The 24949-nt window shown below is 41.2% G+C and overlaps 1 pseudogene; it reads right to left on the reverse strand.

Moving 5' to 3' along the window:
- The window catches only part of LOC127411130 (tubulin polyglutamylase TTLL5-like), a 138197-nt pseudogene that overhangs the window by 52796 nt on the left and 60452 nt on the right, over positions 1 to 24949 (reverse strand).

Consider the following 24949-nt stretch of genomic DNA (forward strand, 5'->3'; position numbering starts at 1 on the left):
AACCATTCATTCAGGTTTTATGCTGAGGAGCCGAGACAAGGTCCGGCCATTTCAGCGGGTAGTTCAGCATTGTGGCAGGAGGGACACAACGTCTCGTTCCCTCCATCAGGGAACGGAGGTTACGCAAGTAACCAGGGTGTTCCCTATCTGTCACTCACTCGACGTTGTGTCGATGTACTGACACTAGGGGTCCCTACACAAAACGCTGCAACTGGCTGAACTGTGTTATGTGAACTGGCTGTGTGTGACAGGCAGACAACTGTGTGCCTCGTGGCCAGTGCACCAGGCTGACACGTAACCTCCCCCAACATAGTTATGAGTGTCGAACGGCCCTTTGGGGACAAGTCGACTACCCAAAAGATAGAGACAGGCTAACCCAGTCGTGGCCTCTTTTCCCCTTCTTTTTTTCCCACTCCCTAAAAAACAAGGGGAATTAACCGACTGGGCCGCCAGGTCTATTCGGGGGGTGTCCCTCCCAAGGGGAGGACACCGCGGAGACCACATCTCGCCCAAAGAGAGGGGGGGATATTTAAGTGGAAAATAAGTCACATGGTCTTGCCGACCATGTGGAGAAGTCTCATGGTAGATCCTACACAATGGGGGAGGAGTTACTAAAACATGGAGACTGTGGCAGAGGGGGCTCTGCCCAAGGAAGACGCAGTTTGCCAACAGGGAAACGAATTAGCGGAAGATATACATCACATGGGGTTACCTTACAGGGAACCGCCATATGCGGAGCACCTACCCCAGACCAGGACTCTTAGGCCGGTAGTGAGTCTCTCCAAAACTCAACTGCCACAGGGCTCGGAAGAAGTCCCGATTGGGGCAGACGAGCGTGCTGGGGAATGGGAGGTCCGCAGGGGGATACCCGGCGGAGGCGGACCCATTGGGGTCCCCAAATCGTCCCCAGTGCTAGCCGCACTGGCCTCAAACCCATAGGTAGAAGGACCGAGGCGGGGAGCCGCTGGGGTGGCTTGCTTTCTCATGAAAGTGAGCCGCGACCACAATGTTGCCATGGTCATGTTCTCGCAGTGAGATGTACTCTCTTTTTTCTGCCGAAGCGCCCAGGGGCGTTCTCTGCAGTGCACCAGTGCAGAGGAGGGAGAAGCTGCTGAAATGCGCCATCAGATCCAGCAGAGGTGAATGAACAGTTGTGAGAATTCAGCTCAGTGAGCATGACCGTTCGGCTCCGAAGAGAAAATCTGAATGAGTGGTTGCATACCAGCTCCATTTATACCCGTATGTCCGCGGGAATGGCATGCAAATACCACTCGCCAATTCTCATTGGCCTTTTATCAAAGACAAGAGGTGTCTCGGGCTCCCAAGTGTGACCCCTAGTGTCACTACATTGACACAACGTCGAGTGAGTGACAGATAGGGAACTAAGATACCGTGCTCCTCCATAAAGTTGAAAAGATGTACAAAATGAAATGACACTACTTGATTTAGCTCTGCCCATAATCTCTCAATTCTTTGATTATACACTGACCTGCCAGTAATAACACTATGTCTGTTTAATCCTATAATTTTTTTATAATAATTATATTTATTTATCACACATACAGTGAAATTCTTTTTTTTTCACATATCCCAACTAAGCTGGGGTCAGACATGATACAGCACCCCTGGAGCAGATAAAGTCAAGGGCCTTGCTCAAAGGCCCAACAGTGGCATCTTGGTGGTGCTGGGGCTTGAACCCCTGACCTTCTGATCAGTAACCCAGAGCCTTAACTGCTGAGCCACCATCTCACTCTGGACAGTATTCCAAAGTTCTGAACACCAGCAATAAACAGTGACAAAACACTAGAGGCTCTATTGTTGTCTAGGCAAGCAAGGTAGTTCGACTGAAACCATCAACACAGCCGTGGAACACAAATCTCCATCTCAAGAGTTTGTGGTTTCCATCTATGTGCCTAAGAGAAATGGGAATCGGAGTAAATCATGTGTGGGAAAAGTATAACAAGGCCAAGTTTATGCATCAATAATTTAACACAGAAAAAATTCTTAATAATAAGCTCATTTGCTGGTCAATCTTGTAAATTTTGTAGACTTAAAATTGTGAATGCAGGTCTTATACTTGTAATCAAGTGTTTGTACATTTACTTTCATTCAAATAAAGAATATAAATACTTCTTCCACCACATCCAAGTGGATTGTAAGAAAATGACTACTGAGTTTGTGCTATTTACTCACCATAATTGATTGGAGGTTGGAAAATTGTAAATTCGTCGACGTATTGCATGGCGTCTTCTGAAGGACCATCCAATAGGGTCAGTTTCTTGCAGACTCTGTCTAACACGCCATCTTTGAATGCGTAACCCATGTGACCTCATGCTCCCATGCACATATCGTTCACCTGCATTTGTGGTAGACTTAAGAATTTCACGAACAACACTGACAAGTTGTCAGTGGCTGAATACCAAGCCACTGTCTGTGCCTGTAGAGAGTCCGACAGCTTACCCCTAAGCATGTTGCAATGCTTTGCCAGTTCATTCCAAGGAATACTAAATGAGATATTTGCTCGCCTGAAATGTTGTATTGAGGTCTGCCTTGATGTCCAGTCATGACAGGTGGAGGCAACAAGACATAACTGTTCTCAGACCTGGTTCTTTGTCTGGTTTCTTAAGCAGACAGCAAAAAATGAAGACATCCGTACAAGGACTCTAATGTATTGACTGCTTCTCTATTTCTTGAATCTTCAACAAATCTTGAGATTGACAGAAATCCAGATATGGTTTGAATGTGATCACAAAGTTCTCCATACAGCCTCTCATGAATGAAAGAATCTGTAGCATCTCTTTGAATTTGTTCAGTACATTCTAAGACATTATTAAAAAAAATTCCAATTTCATTTTCATTGCAACTTACTCCCAAAATGAAAAACTGCACTTGATAAAAGAACAGGATGACTTTGAATAACATCATTGTATAGTTATAGCTATTTAACATCATGTTAGGATAAGCTGAGCAAGTCTTGCACACATATTTCCTGGTTTGAGAGCGACTTCCTGCTTAAGTAGGAACTTCCTGTGTCAGTGAAAGTAATGGATACAAAAAAGATGAGACAAAATACATGAATGTGAGTGTCAAGTATATACATATGTATGTGAAAGTGACAATATATGTATGTGAAGGAGAATGTATGTATGCGAGAGTGAAAATATATGTATGTGAAAAGGCCAGAATGAATAATGGCTTGTACGGCCCCTCATACAAATTCGCTTTTTGTCCAGCCTGGTGTTATGAAATTTACGTGAGTATTGGTACGTTTTTGCAAAATGTAATTTACGTGGTGTATTACACGTTCGGCTGCAGTTTGAAAGTGAAATGTCCAGCTGAGGGTGCCAAAACCTAGTGAAATGAGGTTGTATTCAGATGAGATTTTGAAGATGGATTTGGAGGTTTTAGTGAGTAAAACATATGTCCCTTAACAAAAACTTTACCCTAAACCTAACCAATAGTGTTTTAAAATATAAATGAGACAATAAAAAAGACAACCTAACCAAACCAACCCCTAAACCCAACCGATAGTTTTTTAAAATGCATAAGCAAAAGGAAAAGCACATTTTCTGAAATAAGCATGTCTTTCCATGTCACTTCCATGACACTGTGATGTCATTTTCAGCAAGCATTCTTGAGCAGTTCTGAACCCCAGTCTGCTGGGTTCAAAGTCCAATGCTCTGCCATGTGAGCTACCATTCTCATCACATCAGAATCCGTGCATATAAGTAGGAGGGTCTATAATACAAGCATAAAAAATGTCTTGGTTTTTCAAATGATGCGTTAGAGTAAAAGTGTGTCAATAAGAAGTGTTTATAAAGTTCTAATCAGCTTTTGACCTAATGATTTGTGTGAATACTTTAGTGTCTACTTTAGTGTCGTAACGACATAACGGCAGTAAATTCTTGATTTTATCACAGTAAAATCATATTAACACACATATTGTTTATGTCTTGTGTCTATACTTTTAAAACAGTGAGTATTTTAAAGTTTACGGATTGACCCCATTGACTTCCATTGTAATTGACTCACTGTAACACAGATTTTTGCTTTTTATTAAATAAAGTAGGGATGAGTCAAGATAATTTTTTTGTGGTAATCAACATTATTCCACAAATGCTGTTGACTGAGCTCAACTTGTATTGAATCCGGAACATTCCTCTATATGTCAAAATCGACAGAAATACTCCTATTGTTGTTGTTTATTTTATATACACTGCCTGGTCTTTGGGATGTGCTGGAGAAGACTTTACGTAATTGAAGTAACCCCAGATCATAACCATTATTTAAATTCAAATGGCGACTTTTCTTTTTTTTTTGGCCAGGTAGAGTAATTTTCCAGAAAGAGGGCTAGAACACACAAGACTTAAGCTACAGATATGACAGTAATAATCTTTTAAATAAATCTGTTGGAACAACTGTTATATCATTTTGTCCGACAGGGGTGGACAACAACTCCCATTAAAGCATTTCACCCACATCCCAGTGTCCTGGTTTGAGAGGTCATACTAACTATGCTTAAAGTTGTATTCCTTCCAGTGGATCACAAAACAAACAAGAGCAAACCTCAATAGCATCTATAACCATCAAAGTTCAATGATTACAGTGAGCATTCCTCTCTCTGGCGTCAGATCTGCCCTCTGGGCAACAGGCGAGTAAATCTCTATTTTCTGAGTGGTGACAGGCGATTGCATAATCATAACACAACTGTGTGCCTTGAGCAATCATTATTTTCATATGCGCTCCAGAGATCTTCTCCTCAGCCAAACTGAGACAGCTCATTGACTTATGTTCTGTTGACGATTCTTTCATGTAAGTCATCTTATGCAAATGAACAGCGCCTATGGTTTCTCTGCAACACTGTCGCTCTAATGCAAGGTGTTTGGTTTCTTCAAAAGCACAGCACATTTAATCATTACAGATTTTGCTGAGCTGGTAAAATGCAACATGAGCCCACCAGCTGACAACAATGGCCAATTAGTGGTTTCTGATCCTTGAGCAATACGAGTTTAGTGAGAGATTCTTCATGTGAAGGAGACACCCAGTTTGTGTAACACCAGCATGATGGAGCTTCAGGCAAAACCCTTGTGTACGAAATGCAGGCAGTCCATCTTCTTAACCCTATAACGCCGTGTGTATCAAATATGATACACAATGTTTGACGGCTCCTGTTTCACTCTCTGTTCAAGTTGAAAAGACAAAAAAATGTATGGTAAGTTTCATATCTTTATGGCACCATCTAGTGGTTATTTGTGAAAAAAGAAGTTTCAGTGTTTATATCGTTCTTTTAAAAATGGTGGTAGACTTCCGCAAAAAAATTACTTTTATGTCGGGATAAAAGACAGCTTATTTTAATAAAGTAAAATGACAGTAATTATTATATTGTTACTGATGTTTTAAAATGAGAATTTGCTGAATATAAGCGGCTTGTGCTTGTTTAAAATTTTGTATATTATTTTATTGAAAAAGCATGTTGAAATTACATGTATCAAATATGATACAACATGCTTTTGAGGTATATCTCTCAATCACCATTTCATTCCATTCATGCCCACCACAAAACAATCACAGAGCTTTGAAAATTCTGACATATACATTTTATAAGATATATTTAAAGTGTGAACTAATATTTCTGTGCATATTTATATATGCAGCCTGCTCTGTCATTATAAATATCTCATTATTTTACATTACAGTGATGTCACCTTGCCATAAGTTCATGAGACCCAGCAAAGAAAGTTTGAAAATTTCCCCTTTTTAAATGTCAATATAGTGTTTGGTGCATAAAATACATATGATAAAAAATAGTTTATTGAAATTTTGAATTTACTGTATTTGATACTGTGATACATTTCAATCCATATTTATAGAACAAGGAGAGGAAGTTGTCATGGCCAAACTCTCAAACATTTGGTATCTCTCAAAAGCCCAGGAAGTCCTTTGATAATACCCCAAGATTTACCACTGTAGCATGAACGGGCTAAAACCTTAAATAAAAATGTCCTACGCAAAAATGTTTTTTTTAAATATTTTGTCTAATGGTACTTAACACTGTTTAATGTCAAAAAATTAGAATTCTCTGACAATTCTTTCATATGTCAGGCTTTACAGGGTTTTAAGGCCAACAAATTTTACCTGCATACACGGCTCCAACACTTTTTTTTTTCTGTGACCTCACAAGTTGCTTGTGATTAACAGTATTGGGGAGTAAATAAGTAAAAGTAGCGACTCCAGAAACCTAACTACATTTTTCAGAAGTGTGACAGTAGCTCAGCTATTTACACATTAGTGCAACTTTTCCAGTAACAAGCTTTATTTTCCAATGAATAGCACTGTAGCATTACAAAACATTAGACTAATTCATTAGTCACGTTATATTGTGAACACAGCAATGGAGTCGAGGGAGTAATCAAACACACTCACTGAACCATCCTCTCTTTCTCTCATGTAGCGCTGGGAAAATCAAATCATTGAAGTGAATCGGTTCTTTTGCACAGTTCATGTAAATGAACTGATTTAAAAAAGATTCCCTTTTATTTAGTGTTGGGATTAATTTAAGTGAGTCGGTTCTTTCTGACAGTTTATGTAAATGTAGTAGTTCACATAAATGATGCACTGATTCCCTGCGCAGCCTCAAAAAGACATAATTGCTGCTCTTCATCAGTACATTATATTTCAGTTCAGTTACATAAAATTGGGTGATTTATAATTTATTACTGCATATTAAGCAGAGACTAAAAACGGTTCAAGGAATGAAAAAGAAAACTGAAAATGGGAAAGAAATCCAATTCAATTGCTCCAGACTGAAAATATTATTTTAAAATGCTGGTAACCGGTAAATAACCGGTTAATTTTGTTCCGATAATTTTTTTTCATGAAACCAAAAACCAAAGGGTTTATCACAGTACATTTTAGGAATCACACCATTTCCTGTTACCCAAAAAATGAGGCTTCTCTCTTTTTAGTAGAACATAAGCATGCGCAATGTAAAAAAAATAATTTGCCCCTGCAAAAGGTGACCTTTTATTTATTTTAGGTGGCCAAATGAATTTTTGAAATATTTGGAATGGGATCTAGAGAACATTTAAGGTTAAGAATTCATTTATTGAAAATACGTTATTTTATATAGGTTACTGTATACTATGTTTGCTATGATTTCTGTCCTGATAATTCCCCCACATGGGAAAATTTGAATAACTTATTTTTGCTTATTTTAGGTGAGGTAAGTCCCTTATTTTGAGCTTGTTTTTTTTTTCCCCCAAAACAGGTGCCTTGTTTCTTTTGTGAGATCTGGAAACACTACAACTGGTATATAACCCACCCTTGGCATAGAATACTGTAATTTTAAAAAGAACACTATTAACCTTTTTTAAATTTCGTTATAAACGGTTACCATTTGGAAAGGAGGCTGTGGAATGCCGGAACCAAATGAAAAAATACAGTTTCTGCTCAGAACAAACCAAAATGAAAAAAGTTTTGTTTTTAGTTCCTGATATTAAGTATACAGTACATTTATGATCAAATTAATGTTCTCACAATGTTTGTTTAACTCTTACGAAAATTACTATAGAAGCTAATATTGTATTTACCATGACTTTAGTAACTTTTTTTTGTTTTTTGGTGGAAACAACCACACTGTGCACGTGAACATCAAAGCGCCAATAAACCTCTGAACACAGCGAATCAGACGGCTTTTCTTTCATCAGTTCTTCAAAATATAATCAGGTGTGCTTCTTCAAACGTCCATCTTTGTGTTTAACTGCATTTATTGTCACTTGTCACTCCGAGATGTCTTAGGTTGCCTGACACAGTGGCAGGGAAAATGAGCAAAATTACCCACCACTGCACATGTAACATGGATGACAGGTGCTAATTTCATACTCTGATGGTTAATCTATGGTTACTGTAGTAAAACCATGGTTAATTTTCATAAGGGAAAGTCACCCTTATTTTATATAAAACTATATTAAATAATATCATCTGATTGAGACTTGTCCTCTTTAAATAGCTTCAATGTAGTGAGCTACTTTTTGTTAGTAGCTTGTAGTGTAGCTAAAACAATATTAAAATTCCCTAATTTTCCAGGTTTTTTTTGACCGTGCCCATGACTACAGAGTGGTCAACGAACCACAGTTCCCTATCTGTCACTCACTCGACGTTGTGTCGATGTAGTGACACTAGGGGTCACTCTTGGGAGCCCCAAAACACCTCTGGTCTTTGATAAAAGGCCAATGAAATTTGGCGAGTGATATTTGCATACCACTCCCCTGGACATACGGGTATAAAAGGAGCTAGTATGCAGCCACTCATTCAGATCTTCTCTTCGGAGCCGAACGGTCGATGCTCACTGAGCTGAATTCCCACAGCTGGATCTTATGGTGCATATCAGTGGCTTCTTCCCCCTCTGCACTGGTGCACTGCAGAGAACACCCCTGGAGTATAAAAGAGTATATTTCTCTAAAAGAGTATATTTCTCAAAAAGAGTGGCACACACGGAACGTCTTTTTAAAGATGTCTTTCCGTTTGTGTGTTATTCCTGTTTGCGGTCGTTATCTCTCGCCTTCTGATGGCCATGATCACTGTCTTTCGTGTCAGGGCGCTGCCCACATGGAGACAACATTCGTGGATGGGTCATGTACTCACTGCGAGAACATGTCCATGGCAACGATGCGGTCGCAGCTTGCCTTCGTAAGAAAGCAAGCCACCCCAGAGGCTCCCTGCCTCGGTCCTTCTACTCACAGGTATGAGGCCAGCGCGGCTAGCACTGGGGGTGATTTGGGGACCCCAATGGAACCACCTCCGCCGGGTATCCCCCCACGGACCTACCATTCCCCAGCACGCTCGTCTGCCCCAATCGGGCTTCTGGATGAGTCCGCCGGCTCGTCTCACGGCGAGATCGACCTCTTATTCGGAGCCCGCAAAGGCGATGAGCTCTCGAGTGCAGCATCGGAGAGCGGGCTTGTCCAGTTGGACTCGGAAGCATCAGCTGGGCTCCTCCCTTCGGGTGCGGTCGCCCAGTCACAGGCTGACGCAGAGATGATGGACATGCTTTCCCGGGCAGCCGTGAGCGTCAGTCTAGAGTGGAACCCTCCGCTCTCCCCTGAACCCTCGCGGCTCGATGATTGGTTCCTGGGCTCACGGCGCCGCTCACAGCCACGCCCCACCCCAGTTCCTTTCTTCCCGGAAGTGCACCTTTGCACCTTTTACTACCTGGTCCCGATCTTTCAGCTCCCCCTCCCTCACTACCCTCGATGGTGGCCAAGGGCTATTCGGCAATCCCCCCAGTGGATAAGGCGCTCACGGTGCACCTATGCCCGCAGAGCACCGCCACCTGGCGTGGGTGCCCAAAGCTCCCGTCCAAGGCCTGTAGGTTTATGTCGTCCATGATGGCCAAAGCCCGCTCTGGTACGCCCTGACCGAGGCACCTCTCGGTATAGACATGCTGGCCCCCTGGACTATGCAAATATGCGTTTCCCCCAGTGAGCCTACTTGCACAGACCCTGTGCAAGGTCAGGGAGGACAAGGAGCAGGTCATCCTGGTAGCACCCTACTGGCCCACCCAGACATGGTTCTCGGACCTCACGCTCCTTGCGACAGCCCCCCCAGGCGAATTCCCCTGAGGAAGGACCTTCTTTCTCAGGGACGGGGCACCATCTGGCTCCCGTGACCAGACCTCTGGAATCTCCACATCTGGCCCCTGGATGGGAAGACTTAAGCGGCATACCACCCGCAGTGGTAGACACAATCACTCAGACTAGGGCCCCCTCTACGAGGCGCCTGTATGCCTTTAAGTGGTGTCTGTTCGCTAAGTGGTGTTCTTCCCCAAGCGAAGAACCCCAGAGATGCGCAGTTGGATTGGTGCTTTCCTTCCTGCAGGAGAGGTTGGAAGGGTGGCTGTCCCCTCCACCTTGAAGGTGTATGCAGCTGCTATAGTGGCACACCATGACACAGTGGACAGTAAGTCCTTAGGGAAGCACAACCTGATCATCAGGTTCCTGAGAGGCACCAGGAGGTTGAATCCCTTCAGACCATGCCTCGTTCCCTCATGGGACCTCTCTGTAGTTCTTCAGGGTCTACAGAGAGCCCCCTTTGAGCCCTTGCAGTCAGCTGAGCTTAAGGCACTCTCTTTGAAGACTGCCCTCCTGACTGCGCTTACTTCCATCAAGAGGGTAGGAGACCTGCAAGCGTTCTCTGTCAGTGAAACGTGCCTGGAGTTCGGACCGGGCTACTCTCATATGATCCTGAGACCCCGACCGGGCTATGTGCCCAAGGCTCCCATGACCCCTTTTAGGGACCAGGTGGTGAACCTGAAGGCGCTGCCCCAGGAGGAGGCAGACCCAGCCCTGACATTGCTGTGTCCGGTGCGTGCTTTACGCATATATTTGTATCGCACACAGAGTCTCTGAGCAGCTCTTTGTCTGCTTTGATGGACAGCGGAAAGGAAACACTGCCTCCAAGCAGAGGATCGCCCACTGGCTCACTGACACCATAACAATGGCATACAATGCCCAGGATGTGCCGCCCCCGGCAGGGCTACGAGCCTATTCTACCAGGGGTGTAGTGGCAATTTTCATTGGCCTTTTATCAAAGACCAGAGGTGTTTTGGGCTCCCAAGAGTGATCCCTAGTGTCACTACATCGACACAACGTCGAGTGAGTGACAGATAGGGAACATCCTGGTTACTTGCGTAACCTCCGTTCCCTGATGGAGGGAATGAGATGTTGTGTCCCTGCTGCCACAATGCTGAACTACCCGCTGAAATGGCCAGGACCTTGTCTCGGCTCCTCAGCACAAAACCTGAATGAGTGGTTGCATAACAGCTCCTTTTATACCCGTATGTCCGGGGGAGTGGTATGCATATCCCACTCGCCAATTTTCATTGGCCTTTTATCAAAGACCAGAGGTGTTTTGGGCTCCCAAGAGTGATCCCTAGTGTCACTACATCGACACAACGTCTCGTTCCCTCCATCAGGGAACGGAGGTTACGCAAGTAACCAGGACATTATGGACTTCCTATGCGTTTTTCACATTATACATGCAAATTTGCAACATGAGACGCAGTGAGGCTAATTAGAGGATTGGTTAGGGTTAGGAGTGAACTCTGAGCTTGGGAAAAATTAAACTTACCCACAAGGGAAAACGTATCTGACATCATGCTGGCCATTTTCTTCAAATCCAGAGGAGCATCTCTAGAAAAACAAAAAATGAAACACATTAGGACACTCTTTTAAAAAACCTATAATGAAAAAAAAAGATCTATTCAGACTCACAACACAGCCCTGTGGAATACTTGATTGTGATTGGTCAATAATGTCATTTTGGGGCTAAACATTTTTGTATAGTGACCACTAAACTGTGTTATTGAATAAGCAAAAACAGACTTGTCTCTTCAAACAACAGCATGTGGAAGCTTCACAACTAGATTTACATCCTCTAAAAGATCTAAATGACACTCACAGTGATTCTGGTTACAAACGTGAAGTCATACAATAGTAAATGAAGCTGAACAGAATGTATGCACACTACAGAATAAAGATGTTTTAACTTTTCCATTCTTTCTTCAAAAACCGCAGCAATCTGTGCTGTTTTTAGAAGCACAGTACAAATGTTTATAGACATGTTTACAACACACTTAAGAGCATGCTTGTGTTTGACTCATTCAAGTGCTCATTAAGAATTTCCCTCCAATTAGACAAACTGCTCATGAGGATTTGTTTGACACAAAGAAACAATCGATGTTTGGACTGTCACAATACCAAAATAATGTAGCTAATACCAATAAATTTCACTATTCTTGATATCAATTTTGAAACCCAACAAAAGCTAATATGCTAATGAATGTATTCATTTTTGGGGAGTTTCATTATTATACACTATCTAATTGACCTTCTGTAAAGTGGCTTTGAATCGATGTGTATTGTGACAATGACTTGACTATTTTATTAGGTTAAATATTAATATAAATATTAACCCATTAAATTAAAACAATGGCACATAGAATTCAAGTATTTCTCATTTAAGTAAACAATGATTGAAGTTTTTGACTATCTAACAGCAGTATGAAGTATTCAAGTAAACATTCAGAAATACAAAAGTAAAAAAAGTTAAATTAAATTGCTTAAATTATTGGCATAAACTTCACTGCAACATTTTTAGATTTTAGTATTGACGTGGTACCTAGGTACTAGAACTTATAACATCTCTAATTGTGTGTAAATTGTCCATGTTTATAAGTATTGTTTGTTGTTCATTCAAAAACATTTGGGCAGGAAAGAGTCTCAGCCTTCTTATAAGCTGGTAGGTGTTGTATATGACACATCTCGTAAAAGAAACCAGTAGTGTTTATTGTTTTAATACTGTAACAAAGGTTCGTATTTGGATCAAAGGAGGAAGTGGGAGCCGGTGTTCACAGGCCATGTAAGTCAGAGTTTTGTTAACAAAATAATAGAAAAAAGCTTTTCAGTTTCACACTCAAAACCAAAAGTCTGATTTGCAGCATAAAGGATAAGACAGGTCTGCTTTTCAGCACAACACTCTACATGAAACACTCTGGTAGCAGACATGTTGTCTCTGGCCTGTCTCTCTCTCTCTGTGGACTGGGCGTCTTTTATCTCCCCCGAATCTCACTGAGCACATAGAAACAGTAATTAGTAACAATTCATCTCAGGTGGATGTCCTTACCGCTTTCTCTCTCCCCAGACGGGCGCTCAACCACGCCCTCACCTCCATATACCCCCACCGCCCGACTCAGGCCTGGGGAACCGTCCGGACTGCCTACTCCCCCCCCCCCCCCCTTTTTTTTTTCTGGAGAGGAAGTCCACAACAGCCATCTGTGTCCCCAGTCTGTGGACCACCTCGAACTTAAATGGTGATCTGGGCATTGGCATCCTTCATGCGGTGGAGCCATTGGAGCGGGGCATGGTCCGAACAGAGGGTGAATGCTCGTCCCAACAAATAGTAGCGGAGAGTGAGGACCACCCACTTGATGGCCAAACACTCCTTCTCTATGGTGCTGTACTTCATCTCCCTCATAGTAAGATTTCGACTAATGTACAGCACCGGGTGCTCCTCCCACTCCACCACCTGGGACAGAATAGCACCCAGCCCCCTGTCCAATGCGTCCGTCAGTAAAACAAAAGGGAGAGAGAAATCAAGGGAATGCAGAAGCGGCCCCAAAGTGCAGCTTTTACCTGTGTGAAAGTCTGTCAGCACAGCTCCGTCCACTGGACCGGGTCTGGAGCTCCCTTTTTAGTGAGATCAGTCAGTGGGCTGGTGACGTCCAAATAATTAGGCACAAACCTTCAATAATAGCCAGCCAGCCCCAAGAACTATCTCACCTCCTTTTTGGTCTTAGGATTTGGGCAGGTTGCAATCGCTGCAGTTTTATCAATTTGGAGTCGCACCTGCCCATGACCCAAGTGGAACCTCAGATACCGTACCTCCACCCGTCCAGTTGCGCAATTCTTCGGGTTCCACTCATCGCAGCGACCTCAGAATGGCCCCCAGATTCTGCATGTGCCGCTGCCAAAGCCCTAAAATATTGTAAATAATGATATCATCCAAATAAGCAGCGGCATATGCAGCGTGCCGCCTGTGGACTCGATCCATAAGATGCTAAAACGTAGCCGGAGCCCCAAACAAACCGGACAGAAGGGTCACAAATTGGTGTAATCCAAATGGTATGGAGAAGGCCATTTTCTCACGGGATATCAGGCGTTATGGGGATTTGCTAATAACCCTTTGTTAAGTCCAAACAACCGATCGAGCAGTTCATCAATACGAGGCATTGGATATGCATCAAATTTCGACACGGCGTTGACTTTTCTATAATCCACACAGAACCGGTCCAAGCCATCGCTCTTAGATACCAGAACCAGAACCCCCGGGCTGGCCCAATCACTGTGGGATTCTTCTATTACCCCCATATCGAGCATGGCCTTTAATTCTTCCTGTACCACCTGTTTCTTGGTAAGCGGTAGGGACGACTACATACCACTACCCTGGGGGTTGTCTCAATGTGGTGTTCTATGAGGTTTGAGTGGCCGGGGAGAGGCGAGAACACGTCAGAGAAACTTTTATGCAACCTGGCAACCTCCATATGTTATGGCGGCGAGAGGTGGTCTCCACACGGGACCAAAGTGAACTGATTTTAGACTCACCTTCGGACCGATACAGAGACTGCCTCTCTCCATGGTTTTAGTAGGTTGAGGTGGTAAATTTGACGAGCCCCGCCCCTATCCACACGCACTACCTCATAGTCGACTTCCCCAATTCGCCGTGTGACCTCAAAGGGCCCTTGCCACTTCACAAGTAATTTCAAGCTTGACGTGGGCAGTAATACAAATACTTTATCTCCCTGTGCAAAATCCCGTAGCTGAGCTCCCCTGTTATACAGCCGGGACTGACATTCTTGAGCCTGTAGCAAATACTCATGTGATAAGACACCCCAGTGTGTGGAGTTTTGCTCTCAGGTCAAGAACGTATTGAATTTCATTTTTGCTTTGTGAAGGTCCCTCCTCCCAATTTTCCTTCATGACATCTAACACGCCACAGGGCTTATGCCCATATAATAATTAAAATGGTGAAAACCCTGTGGAGGCTTGAGGGAACTCTCGTACTGCAAATAACAGGGTTTCGAGCCACCTATCCCAATTCCGAGCATCTTCGTGCACAAACTTATGAATCATATTTTTTAAGGTTTTATTAAATCATTTGACCAAGCCATCAGTTTATGGATGGTACACGCTTGTCCAAAACAATTTAATACCTAATCATTTGTACAGCTTGCGTAGTGTGCGTGACATAAAAGTAGTGCCCTGATCGGTGAAGATTTATTTCGGAATCCCCACTCAGGAGATAATTCTGAAGAATGCCTCTGCAACACTATGTGCTGAGATGTTACGAAGAGGCACTGCTTCCAGGTATCACGTTGTGTAGTCCTCCAAAACCAACACAAAGTGATGCCCGCGTGCTGACCATTCTAATGGCCCGACGAGGACCATGCCAACTCTGTCAAAGGGAAACTCGATCAACTGAAGAGGGCGCAATGGCGCTTCTGGAGTGGCCGGCGGATTCACCAGCTGACATTCGCGGCATGTCGCACCACCGGTTAACATCCCTGCGAATGCCTGGCCAATAGAAACGGGCTATGAGATGGCTTAGTGTTTTCCCCTGTCCCAAGTGACCTGCCATCGGCCTACAATGAGCCGCCTGGAACAACATTTCCCGACAGCTTCTTGGTACTAACAACTGGGTTGTATCTTCTTTTGTTTGAGCGTCCTGCATCACTCGATAAAACTGATCATTTATAATTGAGAAATACGGATATATGAGTGCAATGCACGGCTGAAGGCACTGACCATCAATTACTTTCACTTGGTCAAACGCGTGCTTAAGAGTCATGTCTCATGTCTGCTCCAGAGGAAAATCCCCAGCGAGAATTCCCCTAAGGGCTGGGGAAGCCGAGGCTTCCCCCTCCCTTTCGTCATCCTGACCTGGAGCTGACATAGACAGCCCCGGCTGCACCTCCCCCGTCAGCGCAATGCACACCTCACACCGTCCCACTGTATTACAGGACCCATCCGCACACAACCCTTTTAACAATTCGGGAAAAGCCGGCCAATTAGTACACAAAATTTGTGGATGGGTGAGGCGGGAACTAACCGCAACCTTAATGTTATGCTTTTGATCCCGAAATAGAATAGTGATGGTCACTGAAGGATAATTGTAAATATCCCTGTGCACACACCTTAACTTTACCCGATTATTTGTATTCAATGCCCCATTTTGAACCAAGCATTGATGAAAAGAGGTTTGGTTACAACCTGAATCCACCAAGGCTTGGTATGTACCCCCCCCCCCCCCCCAATACTCACGGGTATTTTATACATTTCAGCTCGATCGGGGATGGTCTGTGGAGTGTCGGGGACCTGGATCAACATCCCCACCTCCATCACCGGGCGAAGACATGACCCGGCTTCCCGCAACTTCAACAGACCGGCCTGAACCTCATACCCACACTAGTGGCGGCAGCTTCCCCCATCTGAGAGGAAGAATGGGTAGAGCCGGGGAACAGAGAAACAGGAGGGTTAATACACCCCCGAGGCCAGGGCACTGGTCTCTGGGATTTTTCCACCATTTCTGAGGGAATGGGATAGGTCGGAAGGAAGGAGAGGAAGGGTTAAGGGAGGGGCAGGGATGCCACTAAATGGTCCTCCGCCAACTGTACTGCTTCATCCAGCGATGCTGGAAGGTGGCAACTTGTAACAGCTTCAACATTTGATCAAATTTCAGTTTTTGGACGTCACATTTTGGTGTTTTTCATTAGGTTAAGGCAGGGCCATTTCTGACCATTTTGGCACCCTAGACAGGATACCTATTGGCGCCCCTGTCAGGCACAGGGGAGTTGGGGGAGTTTCTTTGGTGCCCCCCAGCTGTAGGTGCCCTAGGCGACCACCTAGTTCGCCAATGCCTAGAAACGGCCCTGGGTTAAGGTACCTTAAGCGTTTACCTATATATTGCTAGGCTGATGAATCAGTCAATATCTGGCCATTTTGACAGACAAAATGGTTGCCATTTTTCACCATCCTGAGCTTTAAAAACTGTTCCACATGTGTTCTGGTGGGGACATAAATACTTATTTCCTATGCAAAGATCAAGTCAAGTCTAGTGGTTTTATTGTCATTCCCCTCCTGCATACAAGACAAGAAATTAAACAAAGTGCCTCCTGAAACCACAGTGCATAACATTTAATATGTAACATGTCCTACAGAATATCACAGGTAGACACATGAATTAGTGCATCACTGAATACGACAGTGAATACAAAACAACACTGTGCATGATAAATATTGACAATAAATACAAACACCAGTATACATACTGAATACAAACAGTAAACAATAAATAATAAATGCAGACAATTCAATACTGTAGTGCAAGTTATATCTAGTCTGCCAGTATTGCAGTGAGGTAGGTTTAATATGTGCAAAATAGGCAGTAGTTGCTCTAAGTGCAGCTGGACTGACAAGGATATATAAATATGTACAAATACATTTTACAAGAGGAACATGTGTACGTAGGGGGGTAGATGATGTTAGCCAATCATTTACACTGAAATCTTAGGGCTCTATTTTCTCTATTTTTGCTCTACGGCTCTATTGCTATGCGCAACGATCGTGTGCTACGTCTTATCCAATTTTCGTGAGAGTGCTAATTCTATGTGCAATTTTCATGCCAGCGCAAAGCACAAGTGGGCATGGTTGGGAATGTTTGCACTATCTGTCATTGCTCTAAGACGTTTCAGAAGCAGGTCTGTTTTCAGCACAAAGTTTAAACTCAGTTCCTGCATTTGCAGTTTGGAGATTCCACCAGCAGGTGGTAATAAAGTTCATGTACAAACTCTGAAAATATAGTGGAACATCAAATTATGTCCCTGACAATCACTTCTGTAGTCATTTTATGAAACAAACATTTATTTGATTTGTGTTAAACAAAAAGTTTTATGGTTCGGTCATGGTTTATTTTTCAATTATTATTACTACGTTTATATTTACAATTGTATTTATGATCTAATTTACATTGCTATTCGTCCACCTGTTGTCGAAGAGTGATTTTTAAGTCACTGCAAAAGAGGCCAGTGAAAGAAGTTGGAGAGAGTAAAATGTTTGGATTTGGTATATTATTATTATTTATTTTTTTTTAAACTTCATTATTTTGATTACATTTTCATTTGAAGTGTAATTTTAATTTTTGGTTTCAATAAATGTATTACATTTTTCAAAATCAAAATCAACTGGTAGTAGTGAAGTGCTGATACAATCACTGTTAATACTAGCCATGATTTGTGTGTCAGACAATCAAAAATTACTAATAATACTTACATTATGTATAATTTAACAGAGCCTACATCCAAATTTTCTATGCATATAAAAGAAGTGAGTCACTGTCCTAGAAATATGCCTGATATTCAACAAAGACACAGTTAATGCACAAAAGAATGTAAGTCCATATTTCTATTCTTCATTGCACACAGACCATTTACACTACCAACTTCTTATGAATGTGCTGTCTTTGTTTATATCGCTGGTGTTTGAGGGAATGGACTATATAATAGGACGCAGATGGTTCAATAACCGGAGAAGAACCTCTGAATTAAACTGCACTTGACCTAGCCCATTAGCGTTTTGTGTACGCAATTTTGCCAAACCCAATTGTGCCTAGACTTAGTGCATGCTTGCATAAAAATATCAAAACTTAATGGCCATATCCATTGACTTTGTGCTTATGACTTAGTGCTTAGCACTCTTAAAATAGGGCCCTAAAAGGAAAAGCAGCACCAAAACCACACATATATTCAAATGGTCAGAGAAAGGGTGAAAAATGGTCATGTATGAATTTCCATGATTTATCCATGATTTTTTCTACTCGTTCAGATTATTGGATGCATATTTATATATATATATATATATATATATATATATATATATATATAATGTTTTTTTGTTTTTTTGAAACTGCACTCACAAAGAGTAATGTCCAACCAATGAAAACTTTTGGAGCTGAATATAACTAGAACAAACTTACTGTAGAAATTTCCATGACTTTTTCATGACTTTTTTAGAAAACTCATTTCCATAACTCTTCCAGGTCTGGAAAACTCTATTTTAAAATCCCCTGATATTTCCAGGTTTTCCATGTGTATTACTAAATTGCAACTGTACTTGGTGCAAAACATTTGACTAACATTTTAAATAGACTTCAAAAATGTAAAAAAAAAAAAAAGATAAAAAAAAGAAAAGAAAAAAAGTTACAAGTATGACATGACCCATTTAATTTAACTGCATTAGCCAACATAACATATTAGGGATGTCAAATGTAGTTGGCACTAAGTCGGTACCAAAATAAAACACTGACTCAATTCAGCACACAAGCAAATAATTAGGTAAATAAAGTAAACATGAAGTGTTTCATAGCATGTTCGTTCTTTCTGTGGTATCAAAATTTATATGAACTAATGCTTAAATTATATACATTTACTCATTTGGTTTAAATAACACTATAAAAACACCCAAATACCGTAGCGGAAGAAGCTATCAAAACACCACCATACACATGATGAAAATGTTAAGTTTATATTAAGAGATAAGTGTGTATAATGTTGTTCAGCATGCCAATGATAGAGAGAGGTTCACTTCCAACAGCCACGGTTTGAGGTTTGAGTCAATGAGGACGTCAAAACCATACAGTTCTGCAACAAACACACCCACACACACACACACACACACACACAGTTATATGGTAAATGGGAGGACACACACCTCTCCTTCATGGAATCATCTACTCAGAACATCTGTGATTTTTAATGAAGAAATTAAAACAGGAATGAAAAAGGATACATTAGCCAGACATTAGTGACAACTGCATATAAATAAGAGAGTGAATCCGCTAAATTATCATAAGTCACTCTTGAACCTATGAGATATAACACTCAGAAGAAGAGTGACAACTGTGATTATATGCAGTGTGAACATGGCTGTGATTATATGAATCTGACTGTTAATATACTATGAAGAAGAACATCGTTATAGGATTTGGAATGAAGCATCTGTTTAACTAATCACTACAAAGGGCATATCTGTCTTAATTATTGGCTCACTGTCTACAGCCGACATAGACAATTGTCTCCTAAGACAGCAACTGAAATGAAATGGAAACTCCTATGAGACTCAGTCACTGTTGAATCTGGTAGAGTTTGATGTTAGCACGTTACTAAGCTAGTGACTAAATACTCCAATAAGCAGAAAAATATATTGGGTGAAAAAGTACTTACTCAGATTTAACCAATTTTTTATCATTTTCAGAATTAAATAAAATATATTTTATAATTAACTGCCACTAAACTGTTTCACTAAACTTGGCACAATGTATTCTGGAATTGTCTTCTCCATGAAAGATGCCTGCGATTCTAACTTGGAATTTGATCTGGTCCCCCATGTTTCGGATGCGTTTGAATGGGAGTGAATGGAGCGTGAAGTGTGACTGGGGCTATAGTAATGTGATTCTAGCAGACCAGGTAATAGAAACTGTCCAAAAGAAAATAACTTAGAAGGTATATTACTTTTTGGCACAGTCTCCACTTTGGTAGTGTGCTTACAATGCCTTAAAGGCAGGCACTGCATAGGCAGCTCACTTTTGGAACAGAGTCTAGTATATGTGAATGTAAAGACTGTCTTGTATAAAGGAGGGGGAGTTTCATGTCCCATTCCACCTCCGTCTGCTGCACTCAAATGCTCACACAAGAGAAAGAGTGTTTGAATGTTTTGCTCTGTGCTCACGCTTTTGCAAAAACAGAGCTGGAAAACAAAGTTTATGGAGTGTGGCAATACTTGCTCCCTCTGAACTGTGCTGCCATCAGGGCACTATATTAACTATAAGCCTGTGTTGTGCTTACTTTACACCAAATGTCATGGTATCGCTCTTGTGATTGCCAAAAGGATAAATATGCATTTTTGGGGGAAAACACAATCGTCAAAAACATTATTTGACGTGTACCTGTCTATATGATTAGTGCAGCACATTAATGATGGTTTAGTTCCATGTACCCCATTTAAACAGTCATGATGAAGTTCTCTAGTAAGCTCCAATCTGATTGGCTGCCTGTTTTAACTTCTGAGTGCAAGGGTGGATTTTTTATCAATTTGCCTAGAAATGTGTTGAAAAGTTTGCCAGGTTAGAGACATCAAATCTTTGAAAGATATTCTTTCTCCATTGCAACAGCGACTTCTGTGAATTATGGGTAGTGTAGATTTTCACTAGGAATTTGGAAATGAAACACCATTTTATTTTATTTTTTAAATGAAGTTGAAATCACTCGTGGTTTCTATTAAGGAAGTGTACTAACAGTTGACATTCGGTTAACTATTCGGCGTGCCAAAAATACATTTGGTAATTCTACACATGCAATAGAGGTTTTCAACCCAACCCGAAATCGATGAGTCCCAACAAACCGTCGGATTTTCCGGCAGGGTTTGGGTCAGTTTTTCAAGAATAGTGCGAGTTAGGGGCTGTTTAAGCATGCTTTTGTGTGTGTCTGTGCTGTTTTTCTATGTACTGTTAACACGCACTGGACGGACGACATTGACTTTTGCGCTGAATCTCACTGTTTTTTCTTTCGGCGTCTCATGCATGATCATCGCATTTTTAGACACCAAGTAAAGTTAAAAAGAACTTCACGCTGTGATGTTTCATTCATTGCACTGTGTTGTGCTGCGTTTTGAAGAAATTCAGGTTGCAAAGAGGACTTCATGTCACTGTTACACCATAATACATGATTCCAGATTGTTTTTCACTGAGCAAAGTTTCAGCGCATGATAAACGGTAAGTTTTTATCCTTTTCCTCTGGTGTGCATATTTATGTACAATAATTAGATGTTCAAAGCCATTTGATTTGAAACCATTTAAAAATCGAAGCACACTGAAGAGGCTATTAAACCGCAGCAGTGTAACTCCACACACATGACTATACTTGCATTCGCATAATTGTGCTATTTAGGCTCATAGCTCACTGTGCACTTTATTTGCTGTCATTTTGAGTAGTGTTTGGGAAAATTCCATTGCAAAAAACATTCTTTATTCATGCGTCCCAACGATAAACTGATTAACCGTTTGTTAAAAACAATAACCATGCACATCCTTAGTTTCTACAGAAGCATTTATCATCATCATCATCAATTTTAATTTATAAAGCACAGTTTAAAAACCACAACAGTTGACCAATGTGCTGTACAATGTGTTCGCAAGAACTTCTTAAATACAATAAAACCCACAATGAAACATAATACTATAGACCCAAGGACATAAAATAACAAACAACAGAGAACATCACTAGTTGTAGGCTATAGATAAAAGATGCGTTTTTAACTTAGATTTAAAAATATGTAGTGTTGGAGCAGTTCTGATAGAGGTCGGTAAGCTGTTCCAAAGTTTAGGTGCGGCTATGGCGAATGCTCGATCACCCCAAGATTTTAGCTTCGACTCTGGTTGGCGGACCTAAGAGCTCTTCCTGGACGGTGTTCACACAAAAGGTCAGAAAGGTAGGCAGGGGCTCAGCCATTTACAAATTTAAATACGAGCAAGAGCACTTTAAAATCAATTCTAGAACGGACAAGAAGGCAATGTAAAGACACTAAAACAGGAGTAATATGTTCACGTTTACGGACACCTGTTAAAAGTCTCGCAGCTGCATTTTGAACCATCTGCAATCTAGATACGGAAGAATTGTTTATTCCCAAATATAAGGAATTTCAAGTCCAATCTAGAGGTGATAAAAGCATGTATCGCTGTTTCGAAGTGCTTGATGGACAGAAAGGACTTCACTTTAGCCAATACTCTTAGTTGATAAAAACTGGATTTTACAATTGAGTTAATTTGCTTGTCAAATTTAAGGGCACTATCAAAAAAGACCCCCAAATTTTTCACACAAGTTTTAACCAAAGAGGATAAACACCAAAATTTAAATGAGAAGTTTTAGGGGCTCCTGAAGAGCCAAACACGATTATCTCAATTTTACTCTCATTTAAATTTAAGGAATTTAAAGACTTCCAGGCCTTAACATCAGAAAGACAGGCAACGAGAGAGTCAACAGTTATAATCACTTAATCTCGGAGCTCATGGTAGGTTTGTCTTGAAAGTTTTATTATTTATTGCTAGAAATCAATTTCTCAATTGAGAAAGATAATGGGTTTTTTCTTTCTGGAACCGACTGTTGTGCTTCAAAGACCCAAAAACCTCTTACAATTCAAAAGCAAAATAACCCTTTTTTTCTACACTGGTTAATGACCAATTGCTTAAGTAATTGACTGCTATCTCTGGCTTTATAAATTTGATTTATGACATCTGGAAGTTCCAGTTCAACACTGATCCAATGTAATTACTCAAAGCAGACTCCAAATCTGCTATTTAGAGTGTTTGTTATCCAGTTACACATTGGTATTTAAAAGTAATCCATTTATTTGCAAACAGATAGAATGTTATGTAGGAGCATCTGGAGGTGGTTACCCAATCACTGAAGACCTCTTGACACTTTTCAAAGTGGATTCATCAGCTGTCAGACAGCGGCCAGATCACACCATTCTGAAAAATCCATAACCACATACAGATGTTTTAGAATAAAATTTTACCTGATGTTCCGCAAACAAAACATGACATTCTACAATGGCTGGATGTCTGAAAACGTTCATAGACATTACCACTATTTCCAAAGGCTTTGATGCTGTCAGCTGTTTCTAAAATGAACTCAATTAAGGCTTGAGGAACAGAGCTGATTTTCAAGTTTATTTACAGCGGTTCCTAACCTCATTGTAGGGCTTTACTGGTTGTTTAGATCAGTGTTACTATCAGAAATAATAGTTAATTATTTATTTAGTTATTAATTAATATTTAAATTAATTAATTGAATCTAACTCATTAAAAACTCATATGGGGCTCCAGTAAATGTAGTGTGCTACGTTTAGGAGCGGGTTTGGTTATTAGCAATAATTAATAATTATCAAAGATAATTATTAATTATTAAAATCAATAGAACATTGATGAGAATCAATGTTAGCTTTTTTAATCCTTTAAATCAACAATTATCAAATATAATCACTAATCATTAACATCGATGAAACATTAATTAAAATTAACACTAGCTTATTGATCCTTCAAATTCAACAATCATCAAAGATAATTATCAGTTATCAAAAATCAACAGAATATTAATAAGGATTAATATTGCCGGGGCACCAACCTGGAATCAGGGACTAATAACCAGATAGTATAACAGTCTCAATATTAGATTGTTTTCTTAGGAAAATTGACATCCGAAGAACATCGATTTTCAAAAAAAAAAAAACAATGAATGAAGGCTTGAATCCGAGCACTGACATCCCATCAGCATGACACAGGTGTATTCAAAACAAACCAAAACACTTCTCTTTGTAATATAACAAAGTTTATTTATGCAGTAATATCAATTAATAATTAATATAATGCAGTCAATAAACTTACAACTTACAACTACAAACTAAACAGTGATATGATGAGATATGGTAACCAAAATAATCCTATAACACATGAGAGTGTGTGTGTGTGTGTAAGGATGGACGTGCACAAAATGGCGGACTTGACTCTCGTGGAGAGTATGTCACGCGAGACTTCCAGCCAGAGAATATGTCCGCGAATGTGGGTGGAGAGAAACCAGCCAATGGCGTCTACCAGTTTACCGTGTGTATCCGCTTGTACGATAGCTTAGGGACAAAGCTGAGCTTTATCACGAAGCTATCTACTAGCCAAAAATGTGTGCGAGAATGTTTGTGATGGGTCGCGCGCGTGTGTGTGTGTGGTTAGTACAAGAGAGAGAGAGAGAGAATTAAATGATGGCCCCAAAGCCGATTTCGCGATCGTGGGAGAGAAAGCAGCTGTTAGTTTATCACTCAGAGACGCGGTGGACGGCTCGTAAACCGTCCCACAGTCTTTGATTCTTTAATGGATAAACTCAGTGTGCAGGTCTCACCCGCAATGGTGGAAATGCACAACAGTCCAATGTGGTTGGACTACAACACAGCAAATCTCATACGTGATAATTAATACCTTGAGTATTAATAATGAGTGGACTCGGTGGTCCATAAACTGTATAATATTCTATCTCTGCCCAGAAGTAAACCTCTTACTTGAATCATATGAGGACGTAGAATGTGTGTTCATCCGTCCTTTAACTCTGACTTGGTTCCTTGAGGCTCGGGTGATGATGGGAGGCCGTTTCCTTGCTCTGTTGGCGGGCGGAACGGCTGCTGATTCTCGGCAGTCTGGCAGAGTAATCAGCGATGTCGACTTGATTGAAGATGGAAGAGAAATCTTTTATCTCTTCACTTCTGCAGGTAAACGGATGAAGATGCGGATTGCTCGGCGG

This window comes from Myxocyprinus asiaticus, chromosome 20, assembly GCF_019703515.2.
Source record: "Myxocyprinus asiaticus isolate MX2 ecotype Aquarium Trade chromosome 20, UBuf_Myxa_2, whole genome shotgun sequence".
Classification (NCBI taxonomy): domain Eukaryota; kingdom Metazoa; phylum Chordata; class Actinopteri; order Cypriniformes; family Catostomidae; genus Myxocyprinus; species Myxocyprinus asiaticus.